We start from the raw sequence: 20,965 nt of genomic DNA, 5'->3' as shown, positions 1-20,965 counted from the left end.
TTTCAGAATCGATGTAATCTCCCGCGATGAAGCTCACTCCGAGGGCCTTTCACTTACTCACCGCAGGCAGGTTGGTGGTCTTTCTGTCTTCCACCTCCTCCTCTCCAACCTTGCCCCCTAGCTCTCTCTGGGCTCTGTCCCCCAAATATTCCCACAGGTTGCACAAGATCTGCCTGCAACACTCTTATGGTTAAACTGCCAAAATCAAGACTCTCTGCTCACCTTCACTCCTTCATGCCTCTTTTCTCCCACCTCTGGAACAAACTTCCTCACTCTCTTCAATCCCACTCCTCCCTCCAGGTTTTAAAAAGAGCTGTTCACCACCATCTCTTATCTTCCCCCATCCAAAACCTTTATCTTTTCTACCCCCACTAATTCACCCCAGATCCACTTTTTTGAAATACCAACTTCTTTCCTGGAAGTCCTTGCAGTCTCCTTGTGTTTTATACTTCTCCCACCCTCCCGCCTTCCCTGCTCTCAAATGTTGTGTTTGTGTGCTTCCCCTTCTCTCCCCATCTTGTCTACCGCTCCCCTTATTATGTACTAGCTGAGGAACCCGGCTTCGCCCGGGTTGAATAAGAATAAGACAAATATATGATGAAAAGAACATGTATATTTTAGAGCAATATCACAGTACATTTCCTACATGACGTTTTGTCAATTGTCAATTTCTCAAAATCTCTTGGTATACAACATTTCTGGTTTTCTTACTTTGTGCCAAGACATAAAGATTGCTTGGTTTTCCAATCCTCGAGCAGCCCACGTACAGCTGGCCATGGGAAGTACCCGGCATTGCTGGGCGGGGGAAGGGTGGGGAGGGGAGAAGAGGGGGGAGGGGAGAAGAGGGGGGAGGGGAGAAGAGGGGGGAGGGGAGAAGAGGGGGGAGGGGAGAAGAGGGGGGAGGGGGAGGGGGAGGAGGAGAGGAGAGAAGAGGGGGGGGGATGGGGAGGGATGGGGAGGGGTAGGGGGAGGGGGGGAGGGGGAGGGGAAAGGGGGAAGGGAGGTGGAGGGGGAGGGGAGGGGGAGGGGAGGGGAGGGGGGAGGGGGAGGGGAGGGGAGGGGGGAGGGGAAAAGGGGAGGGGGAGGGGGAGGGGGAGGGGAAAAGGGGAGGGGGAGGGGGAGGGGAAAAGGGGAGGGGGAGGGGGAGGGGAAAAGGGGAGGGGGATGGGGAGGGGAAAAGGGGAGGGGGAGGGGGAGGGGAAAAGGGGAGGGGGTAGGGTGGAGGGGGGAGGGGAGGGGAGGGGGAGGGGAGGAGGTAGGGGGGAAAGGGAGGAGCATTGGGGGAAGGGATGGGGGAGGGGAGGGGGGAGGGGGAGGGGGATGGGGGAAGGAGAAAGGGGGAGGGGGTGGGGGGAGGGAGAAAGGGGGAGGGGGAGGGAGAAAGGGGGAGGGGGAGGGGGAGGGGAGGGGGAGGGGGGAGGGGGGGCTTCGCCCGGGTTGAATAAGAATAATACAAATATATGATGAAAAGAACATGTATATTTTAGAGCAATATCACAGTACATTTCCTACATGACGTTTTGTCAATTGTCAATTTCTCAAAACCTCTTGGTATACAACATTTCTGGTTTTCTTACTTGGTGCCAAGACATAATGATTGCTTGATTTTCCAATCCTCGAGCAGCCCACGTACAGCTGGCCATGGGAAGTACCCGGCATTACTGGGCGGGGGAAGGGTGGGGAGGGGAGAAGAGGGGGGAGGGGAGAAGAGGGGGGAGGGGAGAAGAGGGGGGAGGGGAGAAGAGGGGGGAGGAGAGGAGAGGAGAGGAGAGAAGACGGGGGGTGGGGAGGGGGAGTGGGAGGGGGGAACGGCTAGCTTGGCAAGCGATAGCAAGCTTTTTACTTTTATTTTTACCTCAATGAGGGCTATATATATAGGCCATGCTTGGAGCCTTCAAGTTCAACATAACGTTTTTTTATGAAAAATAATGCAGATGTATAACAATCCACCAATGCAAGTTCAGAAATGAATGCAGATCCTTTACTTTGCGATACAAACGCAATTCCCGCCATTTCCACTCACGATCGAGACCTCCACAGTGACTGCGCCTCTTCTTCCTCCTACAACTTCGGCTCACTTCTTTCACTCAAAATGCACGAAATTCTGCCGCATGAAATTATGTAGAGGCCTCGTCGGGGGGATATAAGGTAGATAAGGAAGGCGTTGTAACAGAAGAATCAAAATAAAAGTGGAAGAACATAAGGAAATGGGAGCTATTCTGGACCCACAGCCAAACCCGAAAACTATTGCAATACACCCCGAACGTCTACGCCGCCACAAACTACACCATGGAATTGCAGCTGGCGCGGTTTTTTAAACCATTGATATTAAAATACAGAGTAGCCTATAACCACCAGGATTTTATGCTGATTCCGAATCTGTGTCTAAAACTTTTCTCCGATGTGTAGTGCTTGAGTTATAAGCGGACATCCAGACAGACACACACACACAGACACTCCTTTATATATAGAGATTTTGTGTGTCTGTTTGATTTTTTTTGTGTGATGAATGTTCGCTCTATCACGAGCCTCGATCCTGTATACAAAATAAAAAGTGCAGATCTGGCATATGGACAGATAGCTCCATAATAATTACGACATGGATAATTAACAAAATAATTAACAAATTAATAATTAACTCCATAATAACTCCATAATAATTAACAAAAATAATTACTTGGAATATATATACAGTCACATGAAAAAGTAAGTACACCCCATGTAAAGTTTTGACTTTTTCAACATATTTCAACAAACAGCTATTTGATCTTCATTTCAACAATATTGGTAGATAACAGTGATATAATATAACAAATATCATGAAACATTTACATTTTGGAGTCCATTTTATAATTTAAATAAACATAAATGCAAATTTCGCATGTGGAAAAAGTAAGTGCACCCTTGGCTCTAATAGGTGGTATTGCCCCCTTTGGCAGAAACAACCTCAAGTCGGCATTTCTTATAACTGTCTACCAGTCTCTGACATCGACTGGGAGAAATTTTTGCCCACTCCTCCATGCAGAATTCTTTCAGCTGTGTGATGCTTGAGAGGTTTCTTGAATGCACAGCTCGTTTCAAATCCCTCCACAACATCTCGATGGGATTTAGGTCTGGGTTTGAATTGTCCATTCCAGAACCCTCCATTTCTTTCTTTTCAGCCATTCCTTGGTGGATTTACTGGTATGTTTAGGGTCATTGTCATGTTGCAAGGTCCACCTTCGGTTGAGCTTCAAGTTTCCGACAGATGGCCTCACATTATCCGCAAGCACCCTCTGATACAATGAAGAATTCATAGTGGATTCTATGATGGTGAGCTGCCCAGGCCCTGATGCAGGAAAGCTGCCCCAAACCATAATATTTCCACCACCATGCTGTACAGTTGGTATCAGGTTCTTGTGGGCAAATGCTGTCTTTGGTTTTCGCCAAACATGTCTTCTGGTACTGTGGCCAAATAGCTCTACCTTTGACTCATCTGTCCAGAGCACATTGTTCCAGAAGTGCTGGTCTTTGCCTCGGTGTTCATTGGCAAAGTTTAGTCTTGCCCTGATGTTCTTTCTGGACAGCAAAGGTTTCCTCCTGGCACACCTCCCATGTAGATCAAATTTGTGCAGCCTCTTTCTAATGGTAGACTTGTGCACTTTGACATCAACAGTGGCTAGAGCTACCTGTAGGTCCCGTGATGACATTCTGGGGTTCTTAGAGACTTCTTTCAGCATCTTGCGGTCTGCTCTCAGGCTGAACTTGCTGGGGCGGCCTGGCCTGAAAAAGTTGGCAGTTGTTTGGAATCTTCTCCACTTGTAGATTATCTTCTGGACGGTCGAATGATTGATTTCAAATTGTTTGGAGATCTTTTTAAATCCCTTCCCAGACTTGTAGGCATCTATAACCTTCTTTCTGAAGGCCTCAGAGAGCTCTTTTGATCTCGGCATGGTGACGCCGCACACTTCAACAACAAAGAGCAAACCAAACTAAATGTCTGAGGTTTAAATAAGACAGGTTCCTCCAAGATCCTCTATAACGATGTTCTAATCATTTGCACCTGAGCTGCTGCACCTGATTCTAATTTTAGGTATTTGAAGTAGTGATAAATGTAGGGGTGTACTTACTTTTTCCACATGCGAAATTTGCATTTATGTGTATTTAAATTATACAATGGACTACAAAATGTAAATGTTTCATGATATTTGTTATATTATATCACCTTTATCTATCAATATTGTTGAAATGAAGATCAAATAGCTGTATGTTGAAATATGTTGAAAAAGTCAAAACTTTAAATGGGGTGTACTTCCTTTTTCACGTGACTGTATATATATATATATATATATTAGCAAAAGTACCTGGCATTGCCGGCTAACAACGGGTCGCTTCCTGATGGGAATATGAATGAGGGGGGGAGGAGAGGAGGGAGGGGAGGGAAGGGGAAAAGGAGGAGAGAGAGGGAATGTGTAGGGGGGAGGGAGCGGGTGGCAAGGGGAAGGGGTGAGGAGAGGGGGAGGGAAAGGGGAAAGTGGGGTGGGGGAAAGGTGGAGGGGGGAAAGGGGAAGGGAGGGAGTGAAATGGTGAGGATAAGGGAAGGGAGGTGGAAGGAAAGGGAGTGGAGTGGGAGGGGTAGAGAGAGGAGGGAGGGTGGAGGGGAGAGAGAGAAAGGATGGAGGAGAGAAGAAGGGAGGATGGAGGGGGAAAGGGGAAGAGAGGAGGAAGGGGAGGTGTGGGTGAGCGAGGAGCAGGGAGAGAGAGAGAGAGAGAGAAGGGAAGGAGGGTGGAGTGAGGAAGCGGGCGGTGAGGGGGGGGAGGGGAGAGTGACTGTGTCACACAAAAATATTAGTCAATGTAAAAAGGGTACATAAAAACAAAAAGGTAGCTCTGTCTACTGTATGCTATGGCGTGTAAAAGCAGCCTGCATCACGTTCACCAAGTGTTGGTTAATCATATTCAAAAATATATGCAATCTGGGTCCATGATCTAGAGGGAATTTTAAAAACAGCTCCAGGTACAGTGTAGCCGTGGTGTATCAAGGAAAAATGACCCTATGGGCGAGAGGTCAAATTGCCGCCCCTTGTAACTTCCCATAAGTCTTTGAATGTATATCTATATATATATATCTATATATATCTATATATATATATATATATATATATATATATATATATATATATAATTATATATATATATATATATATATATATATATATATATATATATATATACATATATATACATATATATATATATATATATATATATATATATATACATATATATATATATATATATATATATATATATATATACACAAAGAATTAAGTTAAGCACCCCCCCCGTTTTTTTACAACCTCGCACATTACAAGTTTGTTGTCGTCAAAACAGTGTAATATACCCATGATATTGCTATATTTTCTGGAGAAGTGATATTATGGTCACATAAAAACATAACAATCATGCCGTTTTCAATATTTTATTCTGAATAATTTAAGGTGAAATTTTTTGGGAATTTTAGGCATATTTTCACCTCAATTTAAGTATGGAGCTATAGGTCCATCACGGACAGTGTGGATGACGTTTATGTTTTCTAACGTACAGTCATTGTTCTGAGAAGACCTCTAGCGATCTTTGCGTCAATAACGTGTGTAGGACCCACGTGATCGGATCACTGACTCAACCAATCACTTTTTTTCACTTTGATCACTCAATTTCATCAATGGATAATTGCTAATGTCATACCAATCATTATTTGATCTCACATACCTTAGAATATATGCCAATGTATACATAGACACAAAGAATATATATTAGGGGGTGCTTACCTTAATTCGTTGTGTAGGGGTGCTTAACTTAATTCTTTGTGTATATATATATATATATATATATATATATATATATATATATATATATATATATATATATATATATATATATATATATATATATATATATATATATATATATATATATATATATATATAGTTATGTCTGGGGGTTGAGCAAAATGTAGAGCAGAGTAGATCTGATTAGGTAACATGATTCGAGATGTCGCGATAAGGAACACTTCTTGTAATAAGTCCATGTTTTGGCGATTTGTCGGGTTAAGATGTCTGCTTGTGAACATACCAGGGTGTTCGAGTGTTAAGTAGTTAGAGATTAAAGATAACGCCCCTGTGAGTCCAACCTGGTCATCAAACCTTTGTCCCTTATGGCAATGCAAACCTGTAGACACTTAGTTAGGTCCCTAGTGCAACATTAAATAATTCCCTTCCCTGACAGTGACTTTGGAAGAAAACGGACAGGAAACCAGGCCAGGACACCGCCGATGATGGCCGCCGCCACCTACACCTCCGGCAGGCCTATCCACCTCGAATAGCATGCGCTATGACCATGCTACAGGGAATGAGTGATGGGTTGGCGCGGTAGGCGCGGACCTCCAGCCAACGAGTCGGTGGGGGGCACTGATTGGGTGGCGTGCCAATGCTGACGTCACCGCGGCAAGATTATAATAAAAACGACTCGCTTGGCTCGGAGCGAGAGTGAACTCGGGCTTGGTTTGGAGCGAACTCGGGCTTGGCTTGGAGCGGTGCTCGGACTTGGACCTGGACTTGGCTCATAGCATGCAGTCGCACTTGCGCCCTCTCCCCTTTTTGCCATTCTCCTTGGTTCTGAGTTTGTGCTCGTGTTGGAGATCGACCTCGTGTGGAGCTCGCCGGCCTGCGTTGGATGCGTGGTGCTTTTGGTGCGTTGGACATGTGGTGCTTGGTGCACGGACCTCGTGAGCGGCGAGAGGCTTGGAGCGGGGCCTGGTGGCACGCGGGCGGGGCCGAGCGGGGCCGTGTTACACTGCAAGACTACGGACAGATAACACTGCACACTACATTACATTTACATTACATAACGAACGTTTTTCTTTTGATTATTCATCTTTCTGTGTGGCGTATTTGAAGTCTAGTGTGCGGGATCCCGATTAGGATATTTATTATCGGTGCGCATTTTCCTGTCCTGCCTTTTTCATTTGAATAAATCCTTATTTTATTTTTGTACATATATCTGAACGCAGTTTACCGGGTGTTTGATTTTAATAGATAAGGCTGCGGGGCTCTCGCCGTTTCCCTCCATTCAGCGCGCTTAGATTTTGGAATCCGCTATTGAGCTTCCGCCTCGGGATTGAAAGCCTTCGTAATCGGCATCCGCAACTCTGGTGTTAATCGGAGTTGCGTGACAATATATATATATATATATATAAATATATATATATATCTAATATATATATATATATTATATTATATATATATATATATATATATATATATATTTATATATATATATATATATATATATATAATATATATATTGTTGCAGACGCGGTTTTAGATGTTAGTTTACCGAGCGGTTTGGTATTACCGCGTCCGAACAGTTACTCCCCGATTAGAACCCGATTCCACCCGACGTTGACCAGATCGCACCGCAGATATTCAATCGGGAAACCTCTAAAGCGACCGAAAGAGAAGGAAAAAGAGAAGAAGACAGAGTACGGAGGAAGAACAGATTTATTATACACACACAAGCAATGGATGGAAGAAGCAGTCACACAGCGAATCGTTAATTTACACTATTCATTTTACTTAACCCCAAGACAACGAGCAGGACAGACGACGTTCACACTTACTCGGGGGATATTGCAGGCAGGTAGGGCTTGAGGTGGATTGCTGGAGAGGGAGGAGGGCCGGAGGCAGCAGCTCTCAATTCCTCGCGGTTTTTGGCGGGAAAACCCTTCGTCGCGTATCCGCTGCCGATGCTCTAGACGTCACGCGCTGGCTCGGGCACACCTGCTCCTCTCCTTCTGGTGGAGCCGTCTCCCTCCTTTCAGCGCGTCTCTCCAAAGCTGGTTTCCTTTCCGAGTACCTCTCCTCTTTGGCTTGGAGCGTTTCGCATCTCACCGCTCCTCTTGGTGCCGCCTCTTCGCTCATCTCCCAGGTCATCTCCTGAAGCAGTCCCTTACAGTCGCTTTTATAACTCGGGGCGGAATCAAGCCGCCGGCTGCGAGGCACGCCTACCGGTTCGCTCACCGCGGTGCTGATTGGACATGCGACCCTCTGGCTCACTCCTCCCCTCTATGACGAGGTGGAGACACGCCTTTCTTCTCCGAGATTAGCACATGGGCAATGGCGGCTTGCGGGATTGAACACAACTCGCACCCTTTTGAAAGGAACTTTGGAGAGCGGAGATGATTTGGGAATTGAAAGGGCCTACGCTTATTTTGTTTGATACAATGCAAAGTCAATCTAGTGGGAAACACATATTTAGCCTACATAGAATAAGGAAATACACTATTTAAAAAGATATATCGTGGCCTGCGTGTAAGTTTCATGGAATTAACTAGGAGGACAGCTGCGACCATTATTTACATTACGAGGATGTTACACATAACAAAACCATACTTTTGTAACGTTCACATTGTAACGTTTTCACATTCGTTACACTTCCTCCAAAATTGTTACACTTCTCAAAAAACCGTTACACTTCTCAAAACCGTTACACTGCACCCTCCTTTCTTCAGGCCCGTGCTCGGGCCTACTAAACTTTAACTTAGTGTGACACGTAGGTGTAATTCCCTCTACAATTAACCTGACCCTGAGTGTGACAATCTTAAAACACAAATAAGTATGTCCCCCTATTGCATTGCACCCTGTCTAACAGACTCAAGCCCACAGCTAACCGAATTACGGAATTATTCTCAAACTATACATTTGCGGTGGGGAGCATTATTTACAATGACGTTATTTCTTATTTACAACGCAACCCAGGACCTGTGTTTTTTTTTTTTGTTTTTTTTTAGGGAACAATAATAATAATAATAATAATTCATTTATTTTGTATAGCGCTTTTCCAGAAGCCCAAAGGCGCTTTGACAGAGTGGCAAACATAATGCATAACAATACATGAAAACAACAATTGCAAAAATACAAGAATCAATAGGGAAATATTTAAAGCAAAAGGAGGGAGAAGGAGAAGAGATAGTCAGGGGTTAAATGCTGTGGGTTGAATGTTGAATGCAGTGTTGAACAGGTGGGTCTTTAGTGATGTTTTGAATGTGGTGAGTGAGGAGGAGTCTCTGATGGTGTGAGGTAGTGAGTTCCAGAGGGTGGGAGCAGCGATGGAGAAGGCCCTGTCCCCCCAGGATCTGAATTTGGTCCGGATGGAGGGGGTCAGGAGGTTGGTACCAGCAGAGCGGAGGTTGCGGGTGGGAGTGTGTCTGGAGAGGAGGTCAGCTAGGTAGGATGGGGCCAGGTTATGGAGGGCTTTGTATGTCAAGAGGAGGATTTTGTACTGGATTCTCTGGGGGATGGGGAGCCAGTGAAGCTTGTAAAGGACGGGGGTGATGTGGTCACGGGTCCGGGAATGGGTGAGTAGACGGGCAGCGGAGTTCTGAATGTATTGGAGTTTATTGGTGATTTTTGAGGGTGAACCATAGAGGAGGCTATTGCAGTAGTCCAGACGGGAGGTGATGAAGGCGTGGATGAGGGTTTCTGCAGCCGTGGAGGAGAGGGATGAGCGGAGACGGGCAATGTTTTTCAGGTGAAAGAAGGCTGACTTTGTGATCTGTTTAGTGTATTTGTCGAAGGAAAGGGTTTGGTCAAAGATGACGCCAAGATTCCGGATGTGAGGGGAGGTGGATACTGGGATACCGTCGATGTTGAGGGCAAAGTTATGGGTGGATTTTGTGAGCGTTTTTGGGCCAATGATGATTATTTCAGATTTATCACAGTTAAGCTTGAGGAAGTTGATTTGAAGCCAGGATTTTATTTCAGTGATGCAGTTTGTCAGGATAGAGTGGGTGTCGGTGGAGACGGACTTGGTGGAGATGAAAAGCTGGATGTCATCGGCGAAGCAGTGGAATTGGAGACCATGACGGCGGATTAAGTGACCGAGCGGGGACAGGTAAAGGATGAAGAGGAGGGGGCCAAGAACTGAACCTTGGGGGACACCTTGGGGGAGGGGAGCAGTGGGGGATTTGCAGTTATTGATGGAGATGAACTGGCATCTGTCAGAGAGGTATGATTTAATCCAAGAGAGGGCAGTGCCGGTAACGTTAAAGGTGGATTCAAGTCGGGTGAGGAGGATAGTGTGATCGATGGTGTCAAAGGCAGCGCTGAGGTCGAGGAGGACGAGAATGTTGAGGTTGCCAGCGTCAGAGGAGAGGAGAAGGTCATTGGCGATTTTGAGGAGAGCAGTTTCAGTACTGTGGTTGGACCGGAATCCGGATTGGAATGTTTCATACAGGTTATTGGCAGAGAGATGATGTTTGAGTTTGAGCATAGGTGCCACCTTACCGAGGTCCGCAACAAGAAAAAAAAAAGAAATTCCTGTTGGGAGGGAGGAGACAGCACGCATTGCATCGATGCACCAGTACCAATACCACCAAAGCACCCAAAAGCACCAAAAGCACCACAAGCACCACAAAGCACCAAAAGCACCACTCGGTGCGCAGTCACCATGGTTCTTAATAAACACAACAAAACAACTGGTGGTGGTCTTCTCTTTCTCTGCTGGGCCGATGTTCTTCCCGACGTCTTCTGGCTTCATGCGGCCTACTTGGAAATAATAAAAAAAGCACAACTTGTGTTCATTCTTTATTTAGGGCCTCAGGGGCCAACTAAGGGTGGTCCACCTGTTTGGCATAGGTGCCACCTTACCGAGGTCCGCAAGCAAGATTCCCTGGCCACTATGGCCGGTCTCCAACAGAGGTGCCCTGCCCCAGAACCTGGGGTCCATCAAGTGGTACTTGGCCGCAGAACAGCGGTCCATAAAGTGGTACATCAACGCAATGCATGCTGGTTCTGGGAATCTCATGCGCACAATGGCCACCTCACGCACGCTCTCCTCGGCACCCAATGGCGCACAGGTCATGTGGGAGACAAAAGAGACAATTGAGCGAGGGGTAAGGTCACAAGGGTACACATCAATAAGGTAATGCAAGGCGAAATGCGTACGGAGGGCGAAGTGAGAAAGCTTGTCCCTACCGTACGTCACCCCCCTGTCACCTACACTACCCTTGCCCTTACCCCATATTTACAAAATCTACCCATTTACAAATTCGTCACTACTGTCACGTCTTCCCCATATTTCCCCTATACCAAATTCGTCTCCACAATCCCTCGACTTCAAAATTTGCCATCACCAATTCATCATCAATCCTCATAAGGAGGGAGAGATGGAATTACGCACAATGTCACACCCACGTCATGATGCGTCTCACAATCCAAAACATTTGCATCAAAAATAATTAAACATGGCATGGTGCGGAGTACCTGTCACCTCAGGTGAGTGGATGCAGATGGTGCGAGGAGATCCTTCTTCCTAAGTATCCTCTAAATGACTTTAACACACTTTACACTACCCGGGGTCTCTCCCTGCCAATCCATTGGCCACTTACACTATGGGTTCTAAAAACCAATTCCCATTGCCCAAACTGTGGTGCTTCTCAATTTGGGGTCTCACTCCCCCGATTCATCTCCCGGTGCCTCGCACAATTTCTGGGCTGCGACGTGTAGCTCTCCCAGCAGGTCTACCCACCTGCACACCTCCACCACTGCAGTTGCCACCCGAGCTTACCTAGCTCCTCACCCTAACCTAACTAACTGGGGAAGGCCCTCTCCTGGCTCTGTCACCCCCTGGTGCCCTCTGGCACTGGGCTACCCGGGTCCATCCTCCGGATCCTCGGGCCCCATCCACAACAACTACTACCGGCTCCCAGAGCCCACCTGCGGCCTCACCTGGCCGACATCCTCACAGTGGTGGAGCGCCCAACCAACTACACACACTAACAGGCTACACGCCCAGCCATTTCCACAACACTAATGCACCCATCCAAAGACCATTCTCTCACCCGCACCACAGATGCCAATATCCAACCACAATTTACCTGTACCCTCTACCTAACACTTACACTACCCGCCCCGGGTATCCGTGATGGGGGTCCACTCTTCCCCCATTCACACCTTCGCACCATCCACTCCACTCCACAATTTCCACCATACTCACTCCACGACCATCCATTCCAATACTCCATTTATTCCACACTACCATTCTCCATACCTGCTGTTGCACACCTGTGCCCTCACACCTGGTGCCACCTGCACCCTCCTTTCTTCCTGGACCATTTGGTCAACACAACACGCAATCACCACTACTCCCTCATACACTGCTCCATTCACCTGTTCAGTTGCACACCTGTGCAATCACACCTGTTCAATCCTCACACACACGGCATCATCTCATCTAACTACTCTCCTCTGAAACTTGCGCTTCCCAGTCGTCCCTTTAAACTATTGCGCTCCCACGTCATTATCAACCACACTAAACTACCTGCGTCCCCACTACAGGTATCAGTCACTATCTAATCTTAACGTTACCTAATGTCAATCTCTAGATCCCTAACAATATAACCTAACCCACCCGGGCTAGTTTTCACTGCCATACACCCCATAAACTATAGCGCATTTGCCCCCACTGTGAGGGATGGTGGATTTGCCATCCCACCACATCGGGGGTCTCACTATCAATTTTGCTCACCGAATTTCAACAAATCAAACAATTTGCCATTTATTGCTAATCACCATACCGTCATCAAATTTTGCTTTTTTCTAATTTCGGGGCCAAAACACTATCCTCATCACCCGTCTACTTATTACATCCTCTCGGTGCGCCAATTCCCTTCTAAAGCTTGGCTTCGTACAGCCGAGCAATGAAAGCGGGTTCTTTGGTGCCGGCGGCTTGATGCGTCCGGCACTCGGTGCAGGGACGGGGGCTTACCCGGGCCGAGATCCCACGCACCACCTCGGCGTGGAGCCATCCAATGTCCCGATCTCGACCTGCCGGCACGTCTCAATAGAAAGTGGTCGCCATGACGACCCTTCCTATCGGGCTGCCCGCTCCGCCTAGTGGAGCCCGGACGCGGCCGTTCCAAGCGAGGCACAGCGTGGATCGCGTACGGCGGTTCTTTCGAAACCGCCGTGGTCCGGATCCCCGCTGGTCCTCGCGGCACGCGAAGCTGCCCGACGCGCACCGAGGGCCCGATTCGGCTATAAGTCGTTCTAACCTCTAACACGGTTACCGTCGATGCTTCACCTGCATGCTTAAACGCATACGCTACCCCTTTCGTCCTCATACATCCAGCCGTTCCCATGCTCCTCGTACCTTTCCTTACACACCCAGGTACACTCATTCCACTCCCAGCCTTGGTCACACACCTGACCACCGAACACCTTGGCACACATTCGTCGCTCGCACACCTCACCAACACACCTCTTCACGCCCCCTCCTCGGTCACCTCCTCTGTGACAACCACAGGTGTGCTCTCACCCGCACACCCAACCACGTGCCTCACGACCAACTCAAGTGTGCATCCCCACACACGCTCTACCATTCCAGGTGTGCATCCTTCCATTCCAGGTGTACATCCTCGCTCACCTGTCACAACCAAATCACGCTCCGTGTCACTCTCACTACTCTCACCACCACTCTTGACAACGCACTCACCCTTACTCCCGACAGCGCACTCTTTCCTCATGCACCCGTCCGTTACACACCTTTCTCGCGCATCCTCTCGCGCACACTTTTTCGTTACTTCCTCCGTAACACTCACCACACCGCGCTTCCACGTACCCCCTCGCACACGCGCTTCGACCAACTCACTCTTGACGGCACTCTCACTCCTCGGCGTGCACTTTTTCCTCACACACCCCATGGTCGGACATTCTCGCACACCTCTTTTTTCGCACACCAGACCTGTCGCACACTTCACCAACGGCCTCTCACGAATACCCGGATCCAAACCAATCCCCAAGCCGACTGAAGCTTTCCTCACATCATATACATTGCCACTCACCTCCGTACCTCGTCGTCGCACCTCCTTTGCCACCTGCAAACTCTTTATTTGGTTAGTGAGCATCACATTATGAGTTGAGCACCGACCTTGCACATATTCCATCACCTCCTCCTGGATTTCTCTTTTAGTTTCTGTCCGTCTCTTCTTAATTTCACTCACCTCTTCTTCCACTTCCTCTAATTTTTGTTTAACCTCTTTTATTTCTCGGTGCGTCTCCTCAAGTTCGTCCTCTAAGGCTACCGTGACCGTCTCTATGTGCATCCTCACCTCTCGGTCCTTCGTCTTCATTATCTCTGTCACCTCGTCCACCCTCATTGTCAGTTCCTCACGTACCATCTGACATTGCCTCTGTGTCGCTATTAATTCGTTTTTAATTTCTTTTTGTGTCGCCTTTAACCCTCCTAGTACCGCAGTGTTCTTTTGAACCTGCTCCACTAGTTCTTTTTGTCCCTCCGTCAGCTGTTCCACCTCCTCCGTCAGATCTTCTATTCCCCCCTGTAACCTAGCCGTATTATTCCTCACCTCTTTCTCCATACACTTCTCACCTCGCTTTACCTCCTCGCGTAGCCCCAAAACCTCCTCACTTACCCCTCGTCGTATCTCCTCCATCTCTTTTGTAGATGCCACCCTCATCTGTCCCAATTCATCCCTCTGAGCATCCAATTTGGTTTCTACCCCGATTTTTACCTCCTCTATCTGCTCTCCCATTCGTTTGATTTCCCTGGCAGATTGTTCCCCTATTTCCCGCAATTTGTCCTCCATCCTATTTTCTAACCCCATTAACCCATTTTTCACCTCTTTTATCCCGTTGTCTAACCCCTCAAAATTATTGTCTAACTTCTCACCGGTACTCCTCGCTTCGTCCCTAATTACCCCCATTTGGTTTCCCATTACCCCCATTTGGTTTCCCAATCGCTCACCCAATCGCTCACCATCAGCCCTCATTTGCTCACTATTAGCCCTCATTTGCTCACTCTGCAGGTTGAGGGACGCCTGCATTTGTACTATACTGTCGTTTTTTTTCTGCATTTCCACCATGAATTGGGCCATGAAGGCTTGCATTTGGGCCGCGCTCATTGGTTCCGCGACCGTGGCCCCCTCAACCACGTGCGCGAGAGCGCCATTTTGTGCGTCTGAAACCTCCGCAACCACATTGCTATTTTTCTCCTCCTCCCTTTCCTCCACATACATTTCCCCGAGGTCCTGGGTCGATTCCACCCTGTCTATCTCTCCCACCGACATCCGATCGCCTTGATTGTCCATGGCGCGATCTCAAAATTCGGGTTTTGCTTTATAAAAAAAATTAATTTCGGCAGCTTGTAATTTTGAGCGCGTTAAGCGCGCTTCGGGTCCGATCTCACTCCTCGACACCAATTGTTACTCCAATAGTACAATTGGTGTTCCAAAATTTGGGCCTAACAAATTTAGTCCCAGGTCCGAATCCAACTCCTGACAACCAATTGTTGCAGACGCGGTTTTAGATGTTAGTTTACCGAGCGGTTTGGTATTACCGCGTCCGAACAGTTACTCCCCGATTAGAACCCGATTCCACCCGACGTTGACCAGATCGCACCGCAGATATTCAATCGGGAAACCTCTAAAGCGACCGAAAGAGAAGGAAAAAGAGAAGAAGACAGAGTACGGAGGAAGAACAGATTTATTATACACACACAAGCAATGGATGGAAGAAGCAGTCACACAGCGAATCGTTAACTTACACTATTCATTTTACTTAACCCCAAGACAACGAGCAGGACAGATGACGTTCACACTTACTCGGGGGATATTGCAGGCAGGTAGGGCTTGAGGTGGATTGCTGGAGAGGGAGGAGGGCCGGACGCAGCAGCTCTCAATTCCTCGCGGTTTTTGGCGGGAAAACCCTTCGTCGCGTATCCGCTGCCGATGCTCTAGACGTCACGCGCTGGCTCGGGCACACCTGCTCCTCTCCTTCTGGTGGAGCCGTCTCCCTCCTTTCAGCGTGTCTCTCCAAAGCTGGTTTCCTTTCCGAGTACCTCTCCTCTTTGGCTTGGAGCGTTTCGCATCTCACCGCTCCTCTTGGTGCCGCCTCTTCGCTCATCTCCCAGGTCATCTCCTGAAGCAGTCCCTTACAGTCGCTTTTATAACTCGGGGCGGAATCAAGCCGCCGGCTGCGAGGCACGCCTACCGGTTCGCTCACCGCGGTGCTGATTGGACATGCGACCCTCTGGCTCACTCCTCCCCTCTATGACGAGGTGGAGACACGCCTTTCTTCTCCGAGATTAGCACATGGGCAACGGCGGCTTGCGGGATTGAACACAACTCGCACCCTTTTGAAAGGAACTTTGGAGAGCGGAGATGATTTGGGAATTGAAAGGGCCTACGCTTATTTTGTTTGATACAATGCAAAGTCAATCTAGTGGGAAACACATATTTAGCCTACATAGAATAAGGAAATACACTATTTAAAAAGATATATCGTGGCCTGCGTGTAAGTTTCATGGAATTAACTAGGAGGACGGCTGCGACCATTATTTACATTACGAGGATGTTACACATAACAAAACCATACTTTTGTAACGGTCACATTGTAACGTTTTCACATTCGTTACACTTCCTCCAAAATTGTTACACTTCTCAAAAAACCGTTACACTTCTCAAAACCGTTACACTGCACCCTCCTTTCTTCAGGCCCGTACTCGGGCCTACTAAACTTTAACTTAGTGTGACACGTAGGTGTAATTCCCTCTACAATTAACCTGACCCTGAGTGTGACAATCTTAAAACACAAATAAGTATGTCCCCCTATTGCATTGCACCCTGTCTAACAGACTCAAGCCCACAGCTAACCGAATTACGGAATTATTCTCAAACTATACATTTACGGTGGGGAGCATTATTTACAATGACGTTATTTCTTATTTACAACGCAACCCAGGACCTGTGTTTTTTTTTTTTTTTTTTAGGGAACAAGAAAAAAAAAAGAAATTCCTGTTGGGAGGGAGGAGACAGCACGCATTGCATCGATGCACCAGTACCAATACCACCAAAGCACCCAAAAGCACCAAAAGCACCACAAGCACCACAAAGCACCAAAAGCACCACTCGGTGCGCAGTCACCATGGTTCTTAATAAACACAACAAAACAACTGGTGGTGGTCTTCTCTTTCTCTGCTGGGCCGATGTTCTTCCCGACGTCTTCTGGCTTCATGCGGCCTACTTGGAAATAATAAAAAAAGCACAACTTGTGTTCATTCTTTATTTAGGGCCTCAGGGGCCAACTAAGGGTGGTCCACCTGTTTGGCATAGGTGCCACCTTACCGAGGTCCGCAAGCAAGATTCCCTGGCCACTATGGCCGGTCTCCAACAGAGGTGCCCTGCCCCAGAACCTGGGGTCCATCAAGTGGTACTTGGCCGCAGAACAGCGGTCCATAAAGTGGTACATCAACGCAATGCATGCTGGTTCTGGGAATCTCGTGCGCACAATGGCCACCTCACGCACGCTCTCCTCGGCACCCAATGGCGCACAGGTCATGTGGGAGACAAAAGAGACAATTGAGCGAGGGGTAAGGTCACAAGGGTACACATCAATAAGGTAATGCAAGGCGAAATGCGTACGGAGGGCGAAGTGAGAAAGCTCGTCCCTACCGTACGTCACCCCCCTGTCACCTACACTACCCTTGCCCTTACCCCATATTTACAAAATCTACCCATTTACAAATTCGTCACTACTGTCACGTCTTCCCCATATTTCCCCTATACCAAATTCGTCTCCACAATCTCTCGACTTCAAAATTTGCCATCACCAATTCATCATCAATCCTCATAAGGAGGGAGAGATGGAATTATGCACAATGTCACACCCACGTCATGATGCGTCTCACAATCCAAAACATTTGCATCAAAAATAATTAAACATGGCATGGTGCGGAGTACCTGTCACCTCAGGTGAGTGGATGCAGATGGTGCGAGGAGATCCTTCTTCCTAACTATCCTCTAAATGGCTTTAACACACTTTACACTACCCGGGGTCTCTCCCTGCCAATCCATTGGCCACTTACACTATGGGTTCTAAAAACCAATTCCCATTGCCCAAACTGTGGTGCTTCTCAATTTGGGGTCTCACTCCCCCGATTCATCTCCCGGTGCCTCGCACAATTTCTGGGCTGCGACGTGTAGCTCGCCCAGCAGGTCTACCCACCTGCACACCTCCACCACTGCAGTTGCCACCCGAGCTTACCTAGCTCCTCACCCTAACCTAACTAACTGGGGAAGGCCCTCTCCTGGCTCTGTCACCCCCTGGTGCCCTCTGGCACTGGGCTACCCGGGTCCGTCCTCCGGATCCTCGGGCCCCATCCACAACAACTACTACCGGCTCCCAGAGCCCACCTGCGGCCTCACCTGGCCGTCATCCTCACAGTGGTGGAGCGCCCAACCAACTACACACACTAACAGGCTACACGCCCAGCCATTTCCACAACACTAATGCACCCATCCAAAGACCATTCTCTCACCCGCACCACAGATGCCAATATCCAACCACAATTTACCTGTACCCTCTACCTAACACTTACACTACCCGCCCCGGGTATCCGTGATGGGGGTCCACTCTTCCCCCATTCACACCTTCGCACCATCCACTCCACTCCACAATTTCCACCATACTCACTCCACGACCATCCATTCCAATACTCCATTTATTCCACACTACCATTCTCCATACCTGCTGTTGCACACCTGTGCCCTCACACCTGGTGCCACCTGCACCCTCCTTTCTTCCTGGACCATTTGGTCAACACAACACGCAATCACCACTACTCCCTCATACACTGCTCCATTCACCTGTTCAGTTGCACACCTGTGCAATCACACCTGTTCAATCCTCACACACACGGCATCATCTCATCTAACTACTCTCCTCTGAAACTTGCGCTTCCCAGTCGTCCCTTTAAACTATTGCGCTCCCACGTCATTATCAACCACACTAAACTACCTGCGTCCCCACTACAGGTATCAGTCACTATCTAATCTTAACGTTACCTAATGTCAATCTCTAGATCCCTAACAATATAACCTAACCCACCCGGGCTAGTTTTCACTGCCATACACCCCATAAACTATAGCGCATTTGCCCCCACTGTGAGGGATGGTGGATTTGCCATCCCACCACATCGGGGGTCTCACTATCAATTTTGCTCACCGAATTTCAACAAATCAAACAATTTGCCATTTATTGCTAATCACCATACCGTCATCAAATATTGCTTTTTTCTAATTTCGGGGCCAAAACACTATCTTCATCACCCGTCTACTTATTACATCCTCTCGGTGCGCCAATTCCCTTCTAAAGCTTGGCTTCGTACAGCCGAGCAATGAACGCGGGTTCTTTGGTGCCGGCGGCTTGATGCGTCCGGCACTCGGTGCAGGGACGGGGGCTTACCCGGGCCGAGATCCCACGCACCACCTCGGCGTGGAGCCATCCAATGTCCCGATCTCGACCTGCCGGCACGTCTCAATAGAAAGTGGTCGCCATGACGACCCTTCCTATCGGGCTGCCCGCTCCGCCTAGTGGAGCCCGGACGCGGCCGTTCCAAGCGAGGCACAGCGTGGATCGCGTACGGCGGTTCTTTCGAAACCGCCGTGGTCCGGATCCCCGCTGGTCCTCGCGGCACGCGAAGCTGCCCGACGCGCACCGAGGGCCCGATTCGGCTATAAGTCGTTCTAACCTCTAACCCGGTTACCGTCGATGCTTCACCTGCATGCTTAAACGCATACGCTACCCCTTTCGTCCTCATACATCCAGCCGTTCCCATGCTCCTCGTACCTTTCCTTACACACCCAGGTACACTCATTCCACTCCCAGCCTTGGTCACACACCTGACCACCGAACACCTTGGCACACATTCGTCGCTCGCACACCTCACCAACACACCTCTTCGCGCCCCCTCCTCGGTCACCTCCTCTGTGACAACCACAGGTGTGCTCTCACCCGCACACCCAACCACGTGCCTCACGACCAACTCAAGTGTGCATCCCCACACATGCTCTACCATTCCAGGTGTGCATCCTTCCATTCCAGGTGTACATCCTCGCTCACCTGTCACAACCAACTCACGCTCCGTGTCACCCTCACTACTCTCACCACCACTCTTGACAACGCACTCACCCTTACTCCCGACAGCGCACTCTTTCCTCATGCACCCGTCCGTTACACACCTTTCTCGCGCATCCTCTCGCGCACACTTTTTCGTTACTTCCTCCGTAACACTCACCACACCGCGCTTCCACGTACCCCCTCGCACATGCGCTTCGACCAACTCACTCTTGACGGCACTCTCACTCCTCGGCGTGCACTTTTTCCTCACACACCCCATGGTCGGACATTCTCGCACACCTCTTTTTTCGCACACCAGACCTGTCGCACACTTCACCAACGGCTTCTCACGAATACCCGGATCCAAACCAATCCCCAAGCCGACTGAAGCTTTCCTCACATCATATACATTGCCACTCACCTCCGTACCTCGTCGTCGCACCTCCTTTGCCACCTGCAAACTCTTTATTTGGTTAGTGAGCATCACATTATGAGTTGAGCACCGACCTTGCACATATTCCATCACCTCCTCCTGGATTTCTCTTTTAGTTTCTGTCCGTCTCTTCTTAATTTCACTCACCTCTTCTTCCACTTCCTCTAATTTTTGTTTAACCTCTTTTATTTCTCGGTGCGTCTCCTCAAGTTCGTCCTCTAAGGCTACCGTGACCGTCTCTATGTGCATCCTCACCTCTCGGTCCTTCGTCTTCATTATCTCTGTCACCTCGTCCACCCTCATTGTCAGTTCCTCACGTACCATCTGACATTGCCTCTGTGTCGCTATTAATTCGTTTTTAATTTCTTTTTGTGTCGCCTTTAACCCTCCTAGTACCGCAGTGTTCTTTTGAACCTGCTCCACTAGTTCTTTTTGTCCCTCCGTCAGCTGTTCCACCTCCTCCATCAGATCTTCTATTCCCCCCTGTAACCTAGCCGTATTATTCCTCACCTCTTTCTCCATACGCTTCTCACCTCGCTTTACCTCCTCGCGTAGCCCCGAAACCTCCTCACTTACCCCT

This window comes from Myxine glutinosa, chromosome 1, assembly GCF_964187855.1.
Source record: "Myxine glutinosa chromosome 1, kmMyxGlut1.1, whole genome shotgun sequence".
Lineage (NCBI taxonomy): Eukaryota > Metazoa > Chordata > Myxini > Myxiniformes > Myxinidae > Myxine > Myxine glutinosa.
The sequence above is the reverse complement of the archived record's forward strand: the minus strand, read 5'-3'. Positions refer to the sequence as shown.